Source organism: Oncorhynchus tshawytscha, linkage group LG14, assembly GCF_018296145.1.
Source record: "Oncorhynchus tshawytscha isolate Ot180627B linkage group LG14, Otsh_v2.0, whole genome shotgun sequence".
Lineage (NCBI taxonomy): Eukaryota > Metazoa > Chordata > Actinopteri > Salmoniformes > Salmonidae > Oncorhynchus > Oncorhynchus tshawytscha.
Window position 1 is genome coordinate 16,613,325 of NC_056442.1, and position 22,729 is coordinate 16,636,053.

Consider the following 22,729-nt stretch of genomic DNA (forward strand, 5'->3'; position numbering starts at 1 on the left):
ATTGTGGGAAGCTTGTGGAAGGCTACCCAAAACATTTGACCCATGTTGAACAATTTAAAGGCAATGCTACTAAATACACTCAATTAGTATGTAATCTTCTGACCCACTGGGAATATGATGAAAGAAATAAAAGCTGAAATAAATCACTCAGCTATTTATTCTGACATACACTTCAAATAAAGTTTAAATATATTTGGCTAAGGTGCATGTAAAAACTTCTGACTTCAACTGTGTGTGCCAACCTCTTTACATACTTAAAGTGAAAATGAGACGAGCTTGAATGAAAGTCTTTCAGGTCTCCGTTCCGTTTGAATGGGTTGTGTTTCACAGTTACTTCAGAATGTGAATGGACATGATCCGAACAAGTTGTTTCCTTCAAAGTACAGCGCTGTCAGTGAATCATGTAGGCTATACAAGTGGTACATTCTGATTACTATAAAGAATCAATAACCTAATCTTTAAATCAGGAAAGTAAACAAAAAACTGCAGATGTATGACAGTCGACAGAAATCAACCATTTGGCACTAACCTATTTCCATTTGGCACCAACTTCCCCTCCAATACTAAAATATGCATCTGATTATTTAAACTGTATGTACAAAAAAAGTATAAAAGTATGTGTACATAATGTGCATATTAATATTGCAATATCTTTTACTACTTAAACGTTTAAGTAGTAATGGACATTAAAGCTAATATTTTGGCATATGCCATTGGAAAAAAATATATCTTCAGAAAAACAAGAATCAAATAAAATATGGAAAGACATTTCTCAGATCAAATATAATAGCCCTTTGAATAAGTGTCTCAAACAATATAGTAAGTACAACTCAAAGATTAGAAAAATAACAATGCTGATGAAATATATTAATGTGGATTCTCCAATAGAAATATTGCATAAAACAGTTATCCTAATTATCAAAAGTATGAGCTTTGGCAGTGCTACAGCTTTGTAAAGTTGTACCATGCACATGCATAGAGCCATTTTAGTTTGTAGTAGTCAATAAGAGGGCATAAATCATTTGAGAGAAATGCAAAATCGCAACAGTGAGGGTTGAGGTAGAAGTGTGGGCATACAGAAAACAGACCGGTATTGAATTTGATCAGAAAATCATCCTCCAAAAAACATTGTACCCCTTTCCAATATTACTGTAATAGTTTTCAGCAGAGTTTACACATTGCATATATTTAACCTGTCCACACTGATCCTTTAACTCAACAATCTGACATGACCAGGAGCTGCAGTGCAACGGAAGAGTGTGAGCAGCTGTATACCTCAACACCCACACGTTTCAGGCTGCCTCCATTGCAGTTTTTCTGTCCAGATTGTCAGATCGTTAAATCTTATTGATGGGGTTTCTGTAATGTTAACCACTACTTTGGCAAATACTAACATTGACAGACACAAATCAATATGACTTAAATGTGATAATCTGTGCAACTCTGTGTCGCAAGACACCCAGCTGTTCATGGTAAAAACCACATTGCTGAATATACCTTCAACTAAAAAATAATACCAAATTATGTCAAATAAATTCTGCTACAAAAGGCAATGAGATTTAGAGCGATTGAGGTGCCAATGGACACCGCCTGTGTGAAAAATATTTTAGCTGAGCCAAAGGATGGGCAAGGTTTCACTGTAATGGAACTTACATTTTACCAGTGTTTTAACAATGCATCATTCCTAATGCACTAAGATGGTACAAGTGTTTCCCAAAACATCACAGAGGTGCTAAGTGCAAAGTATCGTTGGTGCAGAAAGGAACATGTGGATCATGAAATAATCAATAGGATTGTACTGTTCTGGGTTAATGGGAATCTGAATGAAGGGTCTGACAAAGTAATAGTGCTAGATCTTGTGTCCACATCCTTGGCTGAGCTAGAATCAGAATCATACATGACCCTGAACACAAAGATTTTCAAGTGTCTGCACAGTATGAATCAACACAACATCTTTGTGTTCAGGGTCATGTATGATTCATGCCGTGAAACCTTTAGTTTTTTCTCAGTGCATTAACTGCAGAAATATATGATGTAGTGTTTTTACATTCTGTCACAAGTAACTGCAAACGAGAAGAAAATAATCATGTTCAGCAAAATCATGTTCATAGAAACTAAATCTAAGTTAATCTTTAAAAGCACTGAATTTGGAACATGGTCAGCAAAAACAGTATAGTTCTTGTATGCAAGAAGTTGGCAGGTTTTAATAATTTAAAAAAGCACAAGAATAACCATTTAATAATTGCAATAAAAGTGCTCATTCCTTTTGGAAATTCTTCCTGATCTACGTGGATTGCATTCGATTCTGTTTTCACTGCAGGACCGGAGAAAGTACTTGTCAAAACTGGTCTTTTGCTTGTCTACTTGTTGCTGTTCCCTGTCAAACTGTCTTTGAAGATTCAACGCTAGCTCTCTATCCTCACTCACTTGCTGTACCTGTTGAATGTACAGGTCAGCCTGTGCACAATCTATATTGAAACCATATTGGCTCTGGGCCTTTTGAGTCCAGACTCGGTCTCTTCCAGGTGTTTTGTCTTCTGGCTCCTCTTCTTACCCCTCCTTGAGGTAGGTTTGTTCCGGGCACCGTTTCTATTGTCCAAATATTTTCTCTGATCCTGTGAGTCCTTTGATTTAAGATTGCAACCCCTAACACTGTCATTTATATTGTGTGGGACTAAGGTTGGATTTTGATTAATTGAAGTTGGTCCACAATGTGATACAGGTATCACCACAGACTCTGAAGAAACCCCACACTCAGTTACAGTCTCCTCACTGTTTAAAGGTACAAATGGAGTATGAAACTTTGAATTGTTTTTGATGGAGGGCCGTCTCTCCAATGGCCTGGTAAAATATCACTCTTTGTTTATTATGTATACAAGTTATTTCATTCTCTTGCCCAGAGGAATCAGTCTTGGCACACCTACCCAAGTGTTCTTTTCCCTTATTTGCTGCTAGAGCGCAGCTGCAGGGCTTGCCATCCTTCTCTATGGGGCTTGGTTTGAAAACAAGGTCCACGTTTATGGGGCTGGTCAAGGTGCCCTTTGAGGTCACTGACAGACTGACGGTCCACCTCTATCTGCTTCCATTCCTGGAGGATATGCTGGTGGGCCTCTCCAGGCTGCGGAATAAGTTCCGTGGGGTGGACTTCACAATTGTGGGTTCCATCACTCGCCCGTCAGGTAGCCGCTTTGGTGGGGTGCACGGCGAACACACTATTGGCTTGAAGTGATTCAGCTCCTCAGAGATACTGTCATTGCTCTCAGGGCTAATGGACCTCTCCTGTTTCGACTGGGGGACTATAAAAGGTGTTGATGAAGCCATGATGACGCCTCGCCAGCTATGCCTCTTGTCTTGGATAATTATGTGTGCCGAAAGAAATTGGCTGTTCTCAGAGGACAGAAGGATTCCTGCATTGTAGCTGAGAGCAATACTTGCCTGTACAGAGACAACAAACCAACAAAAAGAGGAAGAGCAATGTTTTAAAAAGGTCATGAAGTCAAAATCATATTTTTCATGAAATTGGATTATTTTGATGAAACCAGATCAAAGTATGATTACCAAAGCACAAAAAATGACTGTTGCTTCTACATTGATCAAGTTTGATCATAAAGTTACTGGTCCCATCCCATGTTAAACACTTAGATTCAATGAGGCAAGATTATTAAGGGTAGGGTGACATTAGGGTGACATCACCAATGCTCCCTCAAAGTTTTTGGGGTACTGAGCAAATTACAGGCCTACTACATTTCATAAGACTTTTAAAAACATTTTAACATTATGAAGGGCTTGACATAAATGTATGATTTTTTTACTTAGTCTAACACCATGAGCCAAATAGGTGAGTGTAAATTGCATTCTATTGTATGATGCAAGAAACCACTTTACAAAATAAATTGTATTATTATTACCATGCAGAGAATTAGACACTGTAGGCTACCCCTCTGCCCATTGGCTTATTTGCATATTCAAGCCTGTCTCAAATTACAACACGGCCCCTTTTTAAAGACAGCTTAAAATGTAGCCTACATGTTTTGTGCTCTTGTAGGAAGCAGTAACTCCCCATTGCTGACCTACACCTGGGCTAATAACTCACTAACTAGCAAACAATATCAATACATGTTAACATGTGCAGCTCTGATCTGAAAAGCACATTCATTCACTTGCAGGTTATTGAAAGACCCCTCATCGGCTACCCGGACGAATTGTACTGCATTGCGCTCTGGCTATGCCTACAATAAAATCACAGACTCAATCTTAGGAAAGTTAGATTTGGTTTGTTGCATTGAAAAGGGACTGATAACGTTGATTTGATCACAGAAAAAAAACATTGATCTATATATTGCAAACTAATGTGGTGAACTCAGTGAAGTTCAATCTCTTGCCCCTCTGCGCGGCCTGGCATTTCTTCTGCCCTGCAGTCCTGTGCACACACACAGCTTAGAGGAAACATTGGACAACACCCTAACTATGATATTCTCTTACCTAATTTAAATAAGTACCACCTTGTAACCAACAGCGGAGAAGGCAAGTTTGCGGAGGGGCGTGGTTTGTATACAGTACCTTCAGAAAGTATGGACTTACTCCACATTTTGTTGTGCTACACCCTGAATTCAAAATGTCTTACCCATCTACACGCTATACCCCATGACAAAGTGAACACGTTTTTAGAAATGTTTGCAAATTACAGCTGTGAGTCTTTCTGGGTAAGTCTAAGAGCTTTGCACACCTGGATTGTACAATATTTGCACATTATTTTTAAATGATTCAAAATGGTTGTTGATCATTGCTAGACAGCCATTTTCAAGTCTTGCCATAGGTTTTCAAGCCTATTTAAGTAAAAATGTAACAAAGCCACTCAGGAACGTCTTGGTAAGCAACTCCAGTGTATATTTGGCCTTGTGTTTTAGGTTATTGTAGTAAATTGTTGGAAAGCAGACAACCAGGTTATCCTCTTAGATTTTGTCTGTGCTTAGCTCTATTCCATTTCGATGATAAGCATACCCATAACATGATGCAGCCACCCCCATACTTGAAAATATGAAGTGATGTGTTGTTTTGGATTTGCCCCAAAACAGAATGCTTTGTATTCAGGACATAATGTTCATTTATTTGCCACATTTTTAGCACTTTTACTTTAGTGCCTTATTGCAAACAGGATGCATGTTTTGGAATATTTTTATTCTGTACAGGCTTACTTCTTTTCACTCTCATTTAGGTTAGTATTATGGAGTAACTACAATGTTGTTCATCCATCCTTAATATTTTCTCCTATCACAGCCATTAAATTAATTGTTTTAAAGGTCACTATTGGCCTTATGGTTAAATCTCTGAGCTGTTTCCTTTCTCTCTGGCAACTGCTTTCTTTTCTACCAATAGGTGCCCTTCTTTGCAAGGCATTGGAAATCCTCCCTGGTCTTTGTGTTTGAATATGTGTTTGAAATTCACTGCATGACTGAGAGACCTTACAGAAAATTGTGTGTGTGTGGGGTACAGACATGAGGTAGTCATTCAAAACTCATGTTAAACACTATTATTGCAAGTTGATTGCAACGTAGGTGACTGCTTTTCATTGACTACAGCTCAGCTTTCAACACCATAGTGCCCAAAAAAGCTAAAGGACCCTGGAACTAAACACCTCCCTCTGCAACTGGATCCTGGACTTCCTGAAAGGCTGCCCCCAGGTGGTGAGGGTATGCAATAACACATCTGCCACACTGATCCTCAACATGGGGTTCCCTCAGGGGTGCGTGGTTAATCCCCTCCTGCACTCCCTATTCACCCACGACTGCGTGGCAAGCTCGACTCCAACACTATCGTTAAGTTTGCTGACAACATAACGGTGGTAGGCCTGATCACCGAGAACAATGAGACAGCCTGTAGGGAGGAGGTCAGAGATCTGGCAGTGGGGTGCCAGGACAACAACCTCCCTCAACGTGAGCAATACAAAGGAGATGATCATGGACTACAGGAACAGGAGGCTGAACACACCACAATTCACATCGACGGGGCTGTAGTGGAGCAGGTCGAGAGTTTTAAATTCCTTGATGTCCACATCACCAACAAACTATCATGGTCCAAACACACCAAGAAAGTTGTGAAGAGGGCACGACAACACCTTTTCCCCCTCAAGAGACTGAAAAAAATGTGGCTTGGGTCTCCAGATCCTCAAAAAGTTCTGCACCATTGAGAGTATCCTGACCGGTTGAATCACCACCTGGTATGGCAACTGCTCGGCATCTGACCGTAAGGCACTACAGAGGGTAGTGCGTACAGCCCTGTACATCACTGGAGCCAAGTTTTCTGCCATCCAGGATCTACACTAACATTCAAAAGTTTGGGGTCACTTAGAAATGTCCTTGTTTTGAAAGAAAAGCTTTTTTTTGTCCATTAGAATGACATCAAATTGATCAGAAGTACAGTGTAGACATCGTTAATGTTGTAAATGACTATTGTAGCTGGAAATGGCTGATTTGTTACAGAATCTCTACATAGGCATATAGAGGCCCATTATCAGCAACCATGACTCCTGTGTTCCAATGGCACGTTGTTAGCTAATCCAAGTTTATAATTTTAAAAGGATAATAAATCATTAGAAAACCTTTTGAAATTATGTTAGCACAGCTGAAAACTGTTGGGTTGATTAAAGAAGCAATAAAACTGGCCTCCTTTAGACTAGTTGAGTATCTGGAGCATCAGCATTTATGGGTTCGATTACAGGCTCAAAATGGCCAGAAACAAATACCTTCTGAAACTCGGCAGTCTATTCTTGTTCTAAGAAATTAAGGCTATTCCATGCGAGAAATTGCCAAGAAACTGAAGATCTCGTACATCGCTGTCTACTCACTTCTCAGAACAGCACAAACCGTCTCTAACCAGAATAGAAAGAGTGGGAGGCCTCGGTGCACAACTGAGCAAGAGGACAAGTACATGAATGTCTAGTTTGAGAAACAGACGCCTCACAAGTCCTTAACTGGCAGCTTCATTAAATAGTACCCGAAAAAACACCAGTCTCAATGTCAACAGGCAACTTCAGGATGCTGGCCTTTTTATTTATTTATTTTACCTTTATTTAACTAGGCAAGTCAGTACAGAACAAATTCTTATTTTCAATGACGGCCTTGGAACAGTGGGTTAACTGCCTGTTCAGGGGATGAACGACAGATACCTTGTCAGCACGAGGGTTTGAACTTGCCACCTTCCGGTTACTAGACCAACGCTCTAACCACTAGGCTACCCTGCCGCCCAGGCAGAGTTCCTCTGTCCAGCGTCTGTATTCTTTGCCAATCTTAATCTATTTATATTGGCCAGTCTGAGATATGGCTTTTTCTTTGCAACTATGCCTAGAAGGCAGAGGACATTTCTAAGTGACCCCAAACTTTTGAACAGTAGGGTATATACTAGGCGATGTCAGAGGAAGGCCCAAAAATGCTCCAGTCACCGACTTTTCTCTGCTACCACAGGGCAAGTGGTACCGGAGCACCAAGTCTAGGTCCAAAAGGCTCCTTAACAGCTTCTACACCCAAATCATAAGACAGCTGAACAAATGAATCAAATTGAGTTACTTTTCAGATGTTTTTATATAATTATTTTTTACTTTATAGTTTATTTAGTAAATCGCTTAACTCCATTTTCTTAAACTGCATTGTTGGTTAAGGGCCTGTAAGAAACCATTTCACGGTAAGTTCTACACCCGTTGTATTTTATTTTATTTGTTAAGCAAATGTTTACTCCTGAACATGTTATGCCTGAGATAACAATGGGGTTGAATACTTAATGACTCAAGACAATTCAGCTTTTCATTTAATTAAATTTGTAAAAATGTCAAACATAATTCTACTTTGATATAATATTTTTTTTTATATAAAAATTGTTTTTTCCCCCCCTCATTCATAAATCTACACACAATACCCCATAATGACAAAGCAAAAACAGGTTTAGAAATTTTTGCAAATTCATAAAAAAACTGAAATATCATATTTACATAAGTATTCAGACCCTTTTACTCAGTACTTTGTTGAAGCACCTTTGACAGTGATTACAGCCTTGAGTCTTCTTGGGTATGACGCTACAAGCTTGGCACACCTGTATTTGGGGCGTTTCTCCCGTCTCTGCAGATCCTCTCAAGCTCGGTCAGGTTGGATGGGGAGCGTTGCTGCACAGCTATTTTTTCATGTCTCTCCAGATATGTTAGATTGGGTTCAAGTCTAAGCTCTGGCTGGGCCACTCAAGGACATTCAGACACTTGTCCCGAAGCCACTCCTGCATTGTCTTGGCTGTGTGCTTAGGCTCGTTGTGCTGTTGGAAGGTGAACCGTCACACAAGTCTGAGGTCCTGAGTGCTCTGGAGCAGGTTTTCATCAAGGATCTCTCTGTACTTTGCTCCACTCGTCTTTCCCTTGATCCTGACTAATCTCCCAGTCCCTGCTGCTGAAAAACATCCCCACAGCATGATGCTGCCACTACCTTGCTTCACCGTAGGGAACCTATTTTTCACTTTCTCATTATGGGGTGTTGTGTGCAGATTGATAAGGAAAAACATTAATTTAATCACTTTTAGAATAAGGCTGTAACGTAACAAAATGTGGAAAAAGTTGAGGTGTCTGAATACTTCCGTAATGCACTTTAGGCAAGTGACACAAAATCTCAATTTAATCTATTTTAAATTCAATGTCTATTTTAAACACAATGTTGAAAAAGTTGAGTGGTGTGAATACTTTCTGAAGGCACTTGTAGCTACTCTACTGGTGCCAAAATTTGACTGTAGGGTGTCAGCAAATATTAAAAGTTTACACTATTCATATATAGCAAAGATACTTAGGTCTCCCCTTTCATCTGTGTCTGGTGTTCGCTAGTTACTGGCACAAAGGGAACAAAGGGGTGGGGGGGTCGTTCAAAACTGACAGTTGTCATGTCAACACATTGGTTTGTGCTGCTGCGAACCGCATCAGAAAAGACATGCCAATTTCAACGTTGTTTGCATCAAAGTTTCTTGACGTAGGCGTATCAAAGAGCTGTCAGTCAAGACAAGTTCATGAATATAAACTCCCAGCCCTCTCAGCCTCTTTTCAAACTTCCTGGTAGTAAAGCCATGAGAGAGAACTTAGCCATGATAGAAAAGAATGTCTACAATTTTGAGCTTTTCTATTACCCAAAAATATGAGTGATACAGTATTTTAGTCACTCAAAAGGCTATTTTATATGGAATCAGAATGACTGTTCGGGACCTTTTTAAAGCTTTTCAGAAATAAACATCTGACCATTTTAGGGAATAAAATCTACCTTTAAAAAGCCCAGCTTTATACCTTGTCCAGTCCAGGAAGATGAGTAGACGCCCTCATTTTTCACCTTCCCTCCTCTGTATCAGTACAGCTCTGGCTTCTCTGCACCACATTCGTCTGTAGACCACTGAGGGAAAAGTGGACTAAGTAAATAACTGAATATAAGTAGAAAAAACATTCAATGTAACATCAATCGTTCAATGGCTTTGAAAATGTATGTGTGCAAAGAATCAATACTGCAGCATTCAGTAAAATGTGAGCAACACGATTATTCAACTGTAATAATGACATTATTACAGTTACAAGCAGCCTTCAATGTAAAAAAAAAACAAAAAAAACATTGATAATAGAAGCAAAGGGATTTCAGTACTCTCTTGTGAAGTCTGCCGAGGTCTTTGTTCTTCTAACAAATGCAGACACATTTCTGGTTCTCTTCCCAAAAGGTTCTTCATTCTCCGAGTCTGACAGCAACCCAAAGAACTGGAAGAAAAGGCTGTAATATCTCAGCATCATGTTTACACTTATTTATCAATGTGTTGGCATACCATTCGGAGCAATCTATTCAACAATCTATTCATATGATTGTTACAAGATAAAACTAACAGGATCTTGAAAGTGCTTGAGTGTTCCAAATTCCTCTTTTCTGTTGTGGAGGACTTTCCTCCTCCCCTCCTCTTTCTCTTCATTCATTGGTAACTGAAAAATAAAAATGCCTTCTTACTGATAGGAACTGAACCCAAGGGATCATTCACATGACCTGTGGTTGTTTAAAATCAATGTGTTGTGTGCCCATCTACAACAATGGAATTCTAGAATAGGAATAAGATGATGATATCAATGTATTAAAATGTTCTCTAATTTAAGTCTCAAACACATAGTTCTCTCCTTTTGAGGGGTTTAGGGACATTGTACAACACTTCTTGTACAACACTGTAAATAGCTATGTTAAAAAGAAATAAGGCCTGGGGGTGTGGTATATGGCCAATATACAATGGCTAAGGGCTGCTCCACGAGTCAACGTGGAGAGCTAGGACACAGTCCTTAGCCAATATATATTGGTTATATATCACCCCCCCCCCCAGGTGACTTATTGCTATTATAAACTGGTTACCAATGTAATTGGAGCAGTAACAATAAATGTTTCATACCCATGGTATGATATACCACGTCTTTCTGCATTCAAGGCTCAAACCACCCAGTTTATAATAATCCATATTACCTTTACTTGTTTTCCATACTCCAGTCAGATCTCTCCAGATTTGGATACCTGATCAGGTGAGCTGAAAATCTCTTGAGGAAAATAAAACATTTAAGTTATCAAAATCACTCAAATTTTCTCAAAACAAGAGCTGGGTCAAAAAGGTTTGGGAACCACTGGATAGAACAGGTACTCCCAAAATTCCGTAACATATTACATTGAAAAACACCCCAGCCCCAAGCCTGGGCAAGTCACAGCCAAACTTTCTATGCTTAGAATAGTATATCAGAACTGACTGGTCTTGTTCTCTCTCCATCCTTGTCTGTCTGTCCAATAGCCTACTGGTTCCTAATGGAATGACAATCCAAGGCGCGTACGGAAGAACGCATAGCCCGGAGTTGAATAGTGTGATACAATGTACGAGAAACCGTTGTAATTCCTAATTATATCATTGTAAAACAAACACAATTGTTAACCACTGTAAGTTGCAATGTTTGCCGTGATAAAAATGTTTTTTATGCCGCGAATAAAAAAGCCAAAATGCTTTCCTACTTTGTGTTCGTGATCATAATGGCAGGTAGCCTATACAAGGAAACAAATTAAGAACACTGGACAAAATCCTTACGACATACAGATGTATGTACCCGACAGAACAGCCTAAAACGGAATTGTTGTCAAAAAAGCATACCTTCTCCACAAGTCTCACAGTCTCTCTGCTCCATTCTCTTGCATCGTTGTGGATAACTCTTTCGAACAATTTCCCAAAGTTCGATGTTCACAAGGTGTTCAGGAACTTGTTCAGCAATTATTACAATAAAAGGGGAAAGCAGCACAATATGATGAGTAAAGTATTTTGCTAAATTATTTTGAACTGGAATAAATTATGGACTTACTAACAATGACAAACACAATTCCAGTCAAAATTGAAGATTGAAATAAATACTGTGGCCTACCATTACTATAGCCAACCCAAATGTTACCACTATCATGTATTAAAACTTTTACCAGCGAAGGGAGTAGCAAAAAAACGTGTGACCCCCGCGCATGCACGCGCGTCTGCAGATGCGAACATGCGCGCAGAATTGCTTACCAAATGTATGTCATTACCGCCATAAACGGTGATGCTGTTTCAAAACGCAAACTAGGCTACAAAAATAAATGGCATTTTACACCTGCAATTTGGAGCTTAAATTCATTCATGTTAGCAGCCAATATCAAGTAGGGATATATCATGTCACTTCTCTGAGGTCCAGAGCAAGCAAAATCATACAGACTACTTATAGCAGAGGTTGCAGGATTGGATGGAGAGGATCTTCTTTAATGCTTGCACCGTGCCTGCCTGCAGAGTGCTAGTTCAAGCTGCCAGCCTGGAAGCCCTGTTCTTTCTCACAAATAACGTAATAAATTCGCCAGAATATTACATCTTCATCGCATAAAATTGAAGGTAGTGCGATTTTACAGCTGCTCATCTTTAGGCACATAGCCAGTAGCCACCCAAACTAGGCCAATCTGAAATATGAAAATTGTCAATCAAATCGTCAGGTAGCCTATTTTTCTGGCTATGAATGAGTAGTACATTTCTAAATTGTATTTTATTCGGATGTTAACGTAGGCCTACTTGTTTTTGCCAGGCAAAACTAGAGGAAATTAAACAAGGTGCACCAATGGTGATGACTGGTCATTGATCAACAATCAAAATGCGCTTTTTGGTTCTGGACGCATAGATGAAAATGGTTTTGAATACCACCACCGAAAAGGGCACTTTGGAGACAAAGGGGAGTTTTCTCTACACAGGTAGAGCTCTATCTGTGCCTGGTTGACTGTAATTTAACCCCTCAAAAACGAGGGAGTGGGGTGTCTCTCTTCCATCTCTGTCCCTATCTCTATGTTTGAAAACAATCCCCCCCAGTCACTCAATGCATCAACGACAGCAGAGGAACACAAATTGTGTGTGCTTGATTTATTTTACCGGATTAGCGGAGTTGTGCCTTCGAATAGCCTGCACACGCTAAGACCCTAAGGCAGGGTTTCCCAAACTCGGTCATCGGGACCCCAATGGGTGCACATTTGGGATTTTGCCCTAGCACTACACAGGTGATTCAAATAATGAACAAATTATCAATCTTTGATCATTTGAATCAGCTGTGTAGTGTTAGGGCAAACAAATAAATGTGCAACCCTTAGGGTCCTGAGGACCAAGTTTAGGAAATGCAAACGCCACTTACCCAGCCCACCACATGCACTAAATAATCCTATATAGTACCACAGTGTGAATCACAATACCTATAAAACCTAGCAGTCATCCAAGGAAATGGTTCATATCGTTTTTCCACCATTCATTTTTCCCATAGGTGATTTTAGTAACACTTAAAATAAGCACTGTGTTTTGTGTAGGTTTACCTGGTGTGATGTTTTGATAACCGTGTAAATCTCTCTTAGACAAGGTGACTTTTATCAATATATCAAATCAAACTTTATTTGTCACAATCGCCGAATACAACAAGTGTAGACCTTACCGGGAAATGCTTACTTTCCAAGCCCTTAACCAACAATGCAGTTCAAGAAGAGTTAAGAAAATATTTGCCAAATAAACAAAAGTAAAACATTATAAAAAGTAACATAATAAAATAACAATAATGAGGCTATATACAGGGGGTACCGGTATCGAGTCAATTTGCGGGGTTGCAGGTTTGTCGAGGACATTTCTACATTTTGGTAGGGGTGAAGTGACTATGTGTGGCCGATGTGAAATGGCTAGCTAGTTAGCGGTGGTGCGCGCTAATAGTGTTTCAGTCGGTGACGTCACTCGCTCTGAGACCTAGAAGTAGTTGTTCCCCTTGCTCTGCAAGGGCCGCGGCTTTTGTGGAGCGATGGGTAACGATGCTTTGTGAGTGACTGGTTGATGTGTGCAGAGGGTCCCTGGTTTGAGCCCAGGTTGGGGCAAGGAGAGGGACGGAAGCTATACTGTTACCCCTCAGGTGGTAAGGGTAGGCAACAATATTTCTGCCACGCTGATCCTCAACACTGGGTTCCCTCAGGGGTATATACTTAGTCCCCTCCTGTCCTCCCTGTTCACTCACAACTGCGTGGCCAAACACAACTCCAACACGATCATTAAGTTTGTTGACGACACAACATTGGTAGGCCTGATCACTGACCACGATAAGACAGCCTACAGGGAGGAGGTCAGAGACCTGGCAGTGTGGTGCCAGGACAACAACCTCTCCCTCAATGTGAGCAAGACAAAGGAGCTGATCGTGGACTATAGGAAAAGGTGGGCTGAATTAGGCCCCCGTTAACATTGACCCGGCTGTGGTGGAGTGGGTTGAAAATTTCAAGTCCTTGGTGTCCACATCACCAACGAGCTATCATGGTCCAAACACACCAAGTCAGTCGTGAAAAGAGGGCACCTCTATTTGCCTGTATTCACTCTCAGATACACCAGGGTAAGCCTACACAAAACACAACTCTTATTTTAAGTGTCTCTACTAAAATTCCCTATAGGAAAAATGTAAAATTGGAACCATTTCCCTGTTTGACCACTAGGTTTTATAGGTATTATGACACCTCCAATGTGGGGCTCTATGGGCAGGCAATCTGACTGTAGGCTAGTGGCAAAGCATTTACTGTGGGCGCCAATAGTACATATGCCTACTGTCCTGGACTTAGAGTTGACGCACGCCTAAAGTTATATTCACTGCTATAATATAAGCTATTTGTAAAACCCAACTTGGCCATAGTCTTTTTTCACTTATTTATTTTTCAAGAGTTTCCCATATTTTCCCCAAGACACCCCACCCTGGAAATTAATTTATGTTATGATCATTGTTGATTGGAAACTGCCAGTTTGCAAGGGGCTTGAAAACAATCAGTTACATAACTCAATCAATAATCTTTTGCACCTCCTTATACAGTGGGGCAAAAAAGTACTTAGTCAGCCACCAATTGTGCAAGTTCTCCCACTTGAAAACATGAGAGAGGCCTGTAATTTTCATCATAGGTACACTTCAACTATGACAGACAAAATGAGGGGGAAAAAAGTGGGAAAATCACATTGTAGGATTTTTTATGAATTTATTTGCAAATTATGGTGGAAAATAAGTATTTGGTCAATAACAAAAGTTTATCTCAATACTTTGTTATATACCCTTTGTTGGCAATGACAGAGGTCAAATGTTTTCTGTAAGTCTTCACAAGGTTTTCACACACTGTTGCTGGTATTTTGGCCCATTCCTCCATGCAGATCTCCTCTAGAGCAGTGATGTTTTGGGGCTGTTGCTGGGCAACATGGACTCTCAACTCCCTCCAAAGATTTTCTATGGGGTTGAGATCTGGAGACTGGCTAGGCCACTCCAGGACCTTGAAATGCTTCTTACGAAGCCACTCCTTCGTTGCCCGGGCGGTATGTTTGGGATCATTGTCATGCTGAAAGACCCAGCCACATTTCATCTTCAATGCCCTTGCTGATGGAAGGGGGTTTTCACTCAAAATCTCACAATACATGGCCCCATTCATTCTTCCCTTTACGCGGATCAGTCGTACTGGTCCCTTTGCAGAAAAACAGCCCCAAAGCATGATGTTTCCACCCCCATGCTTCACAGTAGGTATGGTGTTCTTTGGATGCAACTCAGCATTCTTTGTCCTCCAAACACGATGAGTTGAGTTTTTACCAAAAAGTTATATTTTGGTTTCATCTGACCATATGACATTCTCCCAATCTTCTTCTGGATCATCCAAATGCTCTCTAGCAAACTTCAGACGGGCCTGGACATGTACTGGCTAAAGCAGGGGGACACGTCTGGCACTGCAGGATTTGAGTCCCTGGCGGCATAGTGTGTTACTGATAGTAGGCTTTGTTACTTTGGTCCCAGCTCTCTGCAGGTCATTCACTAGGTCCCCCCGTGTGGTTCTGGGATTTTTGCTCACCGTTCTTGTGATCATTTTGACCCCACGTGGTGAGATCTTGCGTGCAGCCCCAGATCGAGGGAGATTATCAGTGGTCTTGTATGTCTTCCATTTCCTAATAATTGCTCCCACAGTTGATTTCTTCAAACCAAGCTGCTTACCTATTGCAGATTCAGTCTTCCCAGCCTGGTGCAGGTCTACAATTTTGTTTCTGGTGTCCTTTGACAGCTCTTTGGTCTTGGCCATAGTGGACTTTGGGGTGTGACTGTTTGAGGTTGTGGACAGGTGTCTTTTATACTGATAACAAGTACAAACAGGTGCCATTAATACAGGTAACGAGTGGAGGACAGAGGAGCCTCTTAAAGAAGAAGTTACAGGTCTGTGAGAGCCAGAAATCTTGCTTGTTTGTAGGTGACCAAATACTTATTTTCCACCATAATATGCAAATAAATTCATTAAAAATCCTACAATGTGATTTTCTGGATTTTTTTTCTCATTTTGTCTGTCATAGTTGAAGTGTACCTATGATGAACATTAAAGGCCTCTCTCATCTTTTTAAGTGGGAGAACTTGCACAATTGGTGGCTGACTAAATACTTTTTTGCCCCACTGTAAATAGAACATATAAAAACAGAAATGGATAGCATACGATCATAGACACAATTTGGATATATAGGTCTACAAACATTTACAATGAATAGCAAAATCACAATAATCACAAAAATGGCTTCAGATCAAAGTCTAAGTTGAGACCAAAGGAAGCAAGGGTCTTTAAATGAAAGATTTCGATGTTAAGGTCGACATGTTAAAGTTTTTTAGACACATCCGTTTAATAAGGGAATACTGTAGCTCCCCAAATTGTGATATTTCAACTAAACATGTAGGCTACTCACCTGCACATACTCCTTTTAGAAGTAAGAGTTATTTTGTACCTCTAGCCAATCACAATCAAATATTGAGCCATATTGCAGACACGTTGAAAAATATGTTGGTAATCTCCTTAAGAACAAACGTGAGTACATATCTTTCCATAATAACCTAAAGATGAATTACAATCCGATACGTCAGTCCGTACCCGCCCTGCTGATAATGGTGGGTTGGTATACACATGGAGGACAGTTTATGTAAATGAATATCATAGACAACTGCTTGACAACACCTTTTACAAGAAACTCAGAAGTGACCCCACTTCCCAATTTCAGAACACTATCTTTACTGTCCTAGATAGGTATTTAAGTTCTGGTCAAATCACCTAAAAAAACACACATTTTTGGCTATTCAACACCCTAAAATTGACACTTTCTATACTTTGCCGAAATTATAACAAGAATGTTACAAAACCTCCAGGGCGCCCTATTGTAGTGGGCATTGGTGCAGTAAAGGCCCCTTTATTGACTTTTGTTAACTTTTTTTATTAGACCACTCGCAGATCAGCTCCCCTCCTTTGTAAACGACACCAGCAGTATGATTTCTATTATTGAATCTGTTGATCCTCTTGATGGCGGTCACCTTGAGTCATGATAAGGCCTGCACCAAATGATTGATGTATTATAATAATTTATTATGCTTATGTTGTATTAATAGAAGGGGAGGGCTATAAGACCCCACTACATTTATAGGGTCCTGGACCACAGATTAGCAATATATGCATTATAAGGTTTAATACTGTTCCACAGTTATTTTCTAGTCTCTGCCTCTTATAAGAAACGGTCTGAGCAGATGTGTGAGCCATTGGTAAGTGTCCACCCCGGTTGGAGGAGATTCTACACCATGGTGCCAGAGCTCCAAATTGAACAAGCTAAGCAGACACCTGTTTAATCTAAGTCTGTAATTAATTGGCATTCACTGGTGTGGTTTCCCTCTAACAAGTAAGTGGAACCTCACTCAACCCAAATATATACATAAACTTTGAATATGACATAGTCGAATTCTAGATTGGAAATATTACATATACCTGGTTATTGGTGAAATACATGATGTCAATATATGATAAATGGAATTGAGTGATTTTTGGAGAAGTAATGCAGCGACCATTACTTAATAATAGTTTGTTTTAGGAGAGGTGATTCAGCGATAATCATCTATTTTATTTTGGGAGGTAATTCAGCAACAATTACCTGAATACTAGTTGTTTTGCAGAGGTGATTCAGCGATAATCATCTATTTTATTTTGGGTAATTGAGCGACAATTACCTAAATACTAGTAATTTTGCAGAGGTAATTCTGACCTATGGGGAGATTACCTAAGGCTACCCTGATTTATGGGGAGGGTGGCCTGTTGATTAAGAAGTTGATTTGCAGAGGTAATTCTGTGAAAATTACCTCTACCACCCTAACCTATGTGGAGGATGATTTGTTGAATAATATTTGATGTTGGAGAGGTAATTCTGAAAACATTACCTAGCAATGAGTTGAGTTGTTTATGAATATTGTGTTGTATGTTTCATTTGTTTGTTTGTTTGTGGATTATGGCGGTATTATTGGGTCATGGTCCAATGGAATAAAAAGTTAGGAGTAGGACAGAAGTTATTTGAAGAAAAGGTTGAACATATTTGTTAGTGACACTTTCCTACCATACGACAGTATAGGAAATGTACAACCCTTAGTAAACCAGTAAATTATTACAAGGCAGTTGTAATTCTGCAGAAATGTGTATTTGTAAAGTTGTATTCATAGAAAATTACTTTGTGACGCTATCATCAGGGGCCCTGGTGAATATAATATTACTGTTACTCTTAAGATATAATATTAGGAATTTAAGTCTATCATGCGGTTGTCTCTGTGAGGCCCATGTGTGAAATATATTTGAGTTTGGTAGAACCATTTACTATAGCCTGGATTAAGTGAGATTAGAATTAGGATTACAGTATCACCCACTGTTGTTTAACACACACTGAAAGGAGATAGAGAATAATTTATATAGGCATATTCATACATATTACACCCACTGTAGGATAACCCTATAGAAATTGGAAAACACATGACACGCAGACTATCTAAATAAAAAGCCAGAGCACCATGGCACAGTCAAACCAGAATGAGGAGATAGGAGCAATGAAGCCTGTCACGCCTGTTGAATATATGCAAAATAAGTTTCCCTTTGTGGAATTTACATCAACTTTTAAGAAATGGCATGTCTGGACAGAGACGGCAGGAGAAAACATATATCCACTGGATGGTTCACTCAACAAGACTAGGTTGGATTTAGTCAAGGAAATAATTCAGACAAGAAAAATTGACAAAAAGATGGGGAAGAAGAAAAGTACCCTTGTATCAGAAACTGTGATAGGAATGATGATGCTGGAAGGACATATTTTCATGAACAAGGCTACTTTGACCAAACTAAAGCTGGAGAGAACAATAGAGTGCGGGAGGAAAGAAATTAGTCAGGACAGAGGCAGAACAGGAAAACTCCCCACCACCCCGCCGCCGTATGAGACTCAACCCAGAGGACCCCAGAGGTGACTATACACACATCTACCCTCTCATACCACTGACAGAAGAAAAAGGAGAAGCAACCACAATTATCCTCGAGGGGACTCTGATGAAGGAGGTGGATGACACAACAGCAGCAACAAGCTGAATGAGAACAATAGAATTGGATGAAAAAAGGAGGCACAGTTCCTGGTGGGAGTTTCCCTTGCCACCCCAACTCACTCCACAAAAAAGGAACAGGAACAAGAAAGACTTGTTTGATGAACCTCTACTTGCATCTCCTAGACATAGGAGAAGAGAAAAAAAGAAAAAAATACTAACAACTAAAGAAGCAAAAAAAAGTACAATGTGCCACCATCCATGGTTGACCTATTCAGAGAGCAGGGAAGGAAGGAAAGTCAGAAAGAGAGAAGAAGAAAGACTGGGGGAGAGAAAGAGAGAGTATCTCAGACACTGGTTCAGAAACTGGAAGAAACTAAAGACTGATAAGAACTCAAGAAAAGGAGGACTAGTCACTGCACTGAAGAAGGCCAAGCTTGCAAAGATTGAGAAAGGAAGTGCTGGTTTTATTCACAATATGATGGCTGCTCAAGTTGTTTCTACAGGCTCACCACAACCACAGCCTGCAGCTCCCCCACAGTCACATCCGGCACCCGTGAACCTGGTGCCTAGGGGGTATGTGTCTTTCCCTATTCAGCCTTATGGTGACCTACAAACATGGACTGGAAGAGGTGGGCCCACCAGAGCCCCTCGTGACTGGAACAACATTCAATGCTGGACCTGTGGGAAGTTGGAGCATGTGAGTTTGCAGTGTGGGGGAAATGGAAGAGGTTACAACAGGTGCAGAAGAAACTTTGGGCCTGGCATAGGAAGAGGAAACTTTGCTAAGGCACATCAACATCATGGAGTGTACTACCCACCACGGCAATAGTATGCTCCTCAACCACAATACTACTCGCCTGGAGCTGGAAATGCTCCCCCGGGGCAACGTATGCCCTATGGACAATGAGGACAAGTTAATGACAGAGGACAGCCATGGCCAATGGGAAATCAGAACACCAACAGTTCTTATTTCCCTCAGAATCAACAATGAAGGCGCCCGACTCCCCTGCTCCAGTGTCACCAGTACGAATTGAATGATGGAAGAGAAGAGCCAATGGTCACTCTTAATGTTAATGGACATGACCTACCATTTCTAATAGACACTGGAGCCCACTGTTCCTGTTTAGGCAAACCTGGACAAGCTCAGGTTTCCCTGAGATATTTTTTTATTTTTTTTATTTAACCTTTATTTAACCAGGTAGGCTAGTTGAGAACAAGTTCTCATTTGCAACTGCGGCCTGGCCAAGATAAAGCAAAGCAGTGTGACACAGACAACAACACAGAGTTACAGATGGAGTAAACAATAAACAAGCCAATAACACAATAAACAAATCAATGACACAGTAGAAAAAATAAAGTCTATATACAGTGTGTGCAAAAGGCATGAGGAGGTCAGCAATAAATAGGCCATAGGTGTGAATAGTTACAATTTAGCAGATTAACACTGGAGTGATAAATGAGGAGATGATGATGTGCAAGTAGAGATACTGGTGTGCAAAAGAGCAGAAAAGTAAATAAAATAAAAACAGTATGGGGATGAGGTAGATAGATTGGGTGGGCTATTTACAGATGGACTATGTACAGCTGCAGCGATCGGTTAGCTGCTCAGATAGTTGATGTTTAAAGTTGGTGAGGGAAATAAAAGTCTCCAACTTCAGCGATTTTTGCAATTCGTTCCAGTCACTGGCAGCCAAGAACTGGAAGGAAAGGCGGCCAAATGAGGTGTTGGCTTTGGGGATGATCAGTGAGATATACCTGCTGGAACGTGTGCTACGGGTGGGTGTTGTTATCGTGACCAGTGAACTGAGATAAGGCGGAGCTTTACCTAGCATAGACTTATAGATGACCTGGAGCCAGTGGGTCTGGCGATGAATATGTAGCGAGGGCCAGCCGACTAGAGCATACAGGTTGCAGTGGTGGGTGGTATAAGGTAATTTGGTAACAAAACGGATGGCACTGTGATGGACTGCATCCAGTTTGCTGAGTAGTGTTGGAAGCTATTTTGTAGATGACATCGCCTAAGTCGAGGATAGGGTGATAAGTAACAGTAACAGGGGCATCGAGACAGCCCAGGAATGTGTACTAAAGAAAGACTTGTTTGATGAACCTCTGCTTGACTCTGACATGGTGCTGTTCGTTGATAGTTCTGCTTATATAGATCAAAGCACAGGGAAGAAACATGTTGCTTTTTCTGTGGTAGATATTGCAGGAGAAATAAAAATTGTACAGCCCTTACCAGAATATTTATCAGCGCAACAGGCAGAATTGTTATCTCTTGTGAATTAGGGGCATGAAAGGCACTTACTGTTTATTAAGACTCAGCATGTGCTATTGGGGATGGTTTGTCATGGTGTGGGGTTTGGAGAGCAAGAGGGTTTACTAATACCACAGACACACCTATTAAAAACAGACCTTATGTTGATTGAAACTATCCGAAAACCTAACAATTTGGCTATTGTTAAGGTTGAGGCACACACAGGTTGGAGTGATTATGCTGGTATTGGTAACAGCATATAGCTGATGAGGAGGTCAAATTGGCTGCTTCCCGTTGTAACACACATGCATTCTATTTTTAGTTGTTAGTGTCATCTGAAACTACTGATCTTGAGAAACAGCAGCAGGCTGATATTTTGTCTGCATGCCCTGTTTTACCATCAACCATGATCTCTACGATTTGCCGATTGGCTCATGGTGTGAGCCATTCGCCAAAGGGGGATATAGTGGAGAAAATTTTGGCCCAATGGTTTTGCCCAAATTTGAATCAGCATAAAGAACAGTTAATTTACCATTGTGTGACATGTTTGTTATATAACATAGACAAGGGAACTCCACTGCAACCAGGGAAGTTCCCAACTCCAAAAGGATATTTTTGTCCACCTTGCTATGGATTTCATAGACATGGTAGATTGAAAAGAAAGAAAGAGATGCAGCCTGGTGATAATTGACAGGTTCACCAGGTGGGTGGACGCATTTCACACCACCAACTGCGATGCGTGAACAGTTGCCAAATTGCTAGTCAGAGAAATTATACCCAGGTACGGTGTGCCTGAGGTTTTGCCTGCAGACAATGGCACCCATCTCATAGGAGATGTAGATGCTAAAGTGGCCCAAATGATGGGTGTTGACCAGAAGTTTGTGTCCATCTATCACCCGCAAAGTAACAGGATTACAGAGGAGGCTAATCAAAAGATCAAAGTGGGGCTTGCAAAAGCCTGTCATTCCACAAAAATGAGCTGGGTGGAATGCTTGCCCCTTGTCCTCATGAAAATGCGCAGCAGCCTTAACAAAGGTATTGGGTGTACACCTTACGAGATGTTAACAGGACGACCCATGAACACACCAGGTGTTTGACCTATGACTGACCGACAGATAGACATAACTGAGGCACAGTGTGATCACATTGAGTACCTGAAAGAACTAACCTCTATTGTCAGGTCTCTCCACTCTGCCCATAGGAAAGCAAACAAGGTTCCCCCAGGTGAAGACCCTGACGAGCTTCCCATAAACGTTGGAGACTGGGTGAAAATCAGAGTTCACAAGCGAAAATGGAAAAATGGAACCAACCACGATGGATGGGTCCATTCCAGGTGACACCAACAGCCCTGCGAGTGTCGGAGAGGTTCGGCTGGCATCATCTCTCCCACTACAAGCATCTCCCAGAGTGGAAGCCATGGATGAGCGACTGGAGGGAGGGAGGGAGGGCAAGTCCCCGAGAACATCTGAAGAAGAAGGTTCGAGCCAGATGTTCCGAGAAGGTCCAAAGAAGAAGAAGGTCTGATCTAAAGGACAGTAGCAGAGGGCCCAGACCAAAAG

At 40.8% G+C, this 22,729-nt stretch overlaps 1 long non-coding RNA gene across 2 annotated transcripts; it reads right to left on the bottom strand.

Moving 5' to 3' along the window:
* Window positions 1-88: 88 nt before the first annotated feature.
* Window positions 89-11,477, bottom strand: LOC112266694. 2 transcript variants are annotated; one of them, XR_002955980.2, is made up of 6 exons: window positions 11,164-11,477; window positions 10,497-10,567; window positions 9,881-9,973; window positions 9,648-9,757; window positions 9,302-9,404; window positions 89-3,435 (listed from the first exon to the last, which is right to left on the bottom strand). It is a non-coding gene; the product is annotated as an uncharacterized LOC112266694 (long non-coding RNA). The 2 variants fall into 2 exon arrangements; XR_006078785.1 differs by having other exon boundaries at window positions 9,279-9,404.
* Between the last annotated feature and the right edge of the window lie 11,252 nt (window positions 11,478-22,729).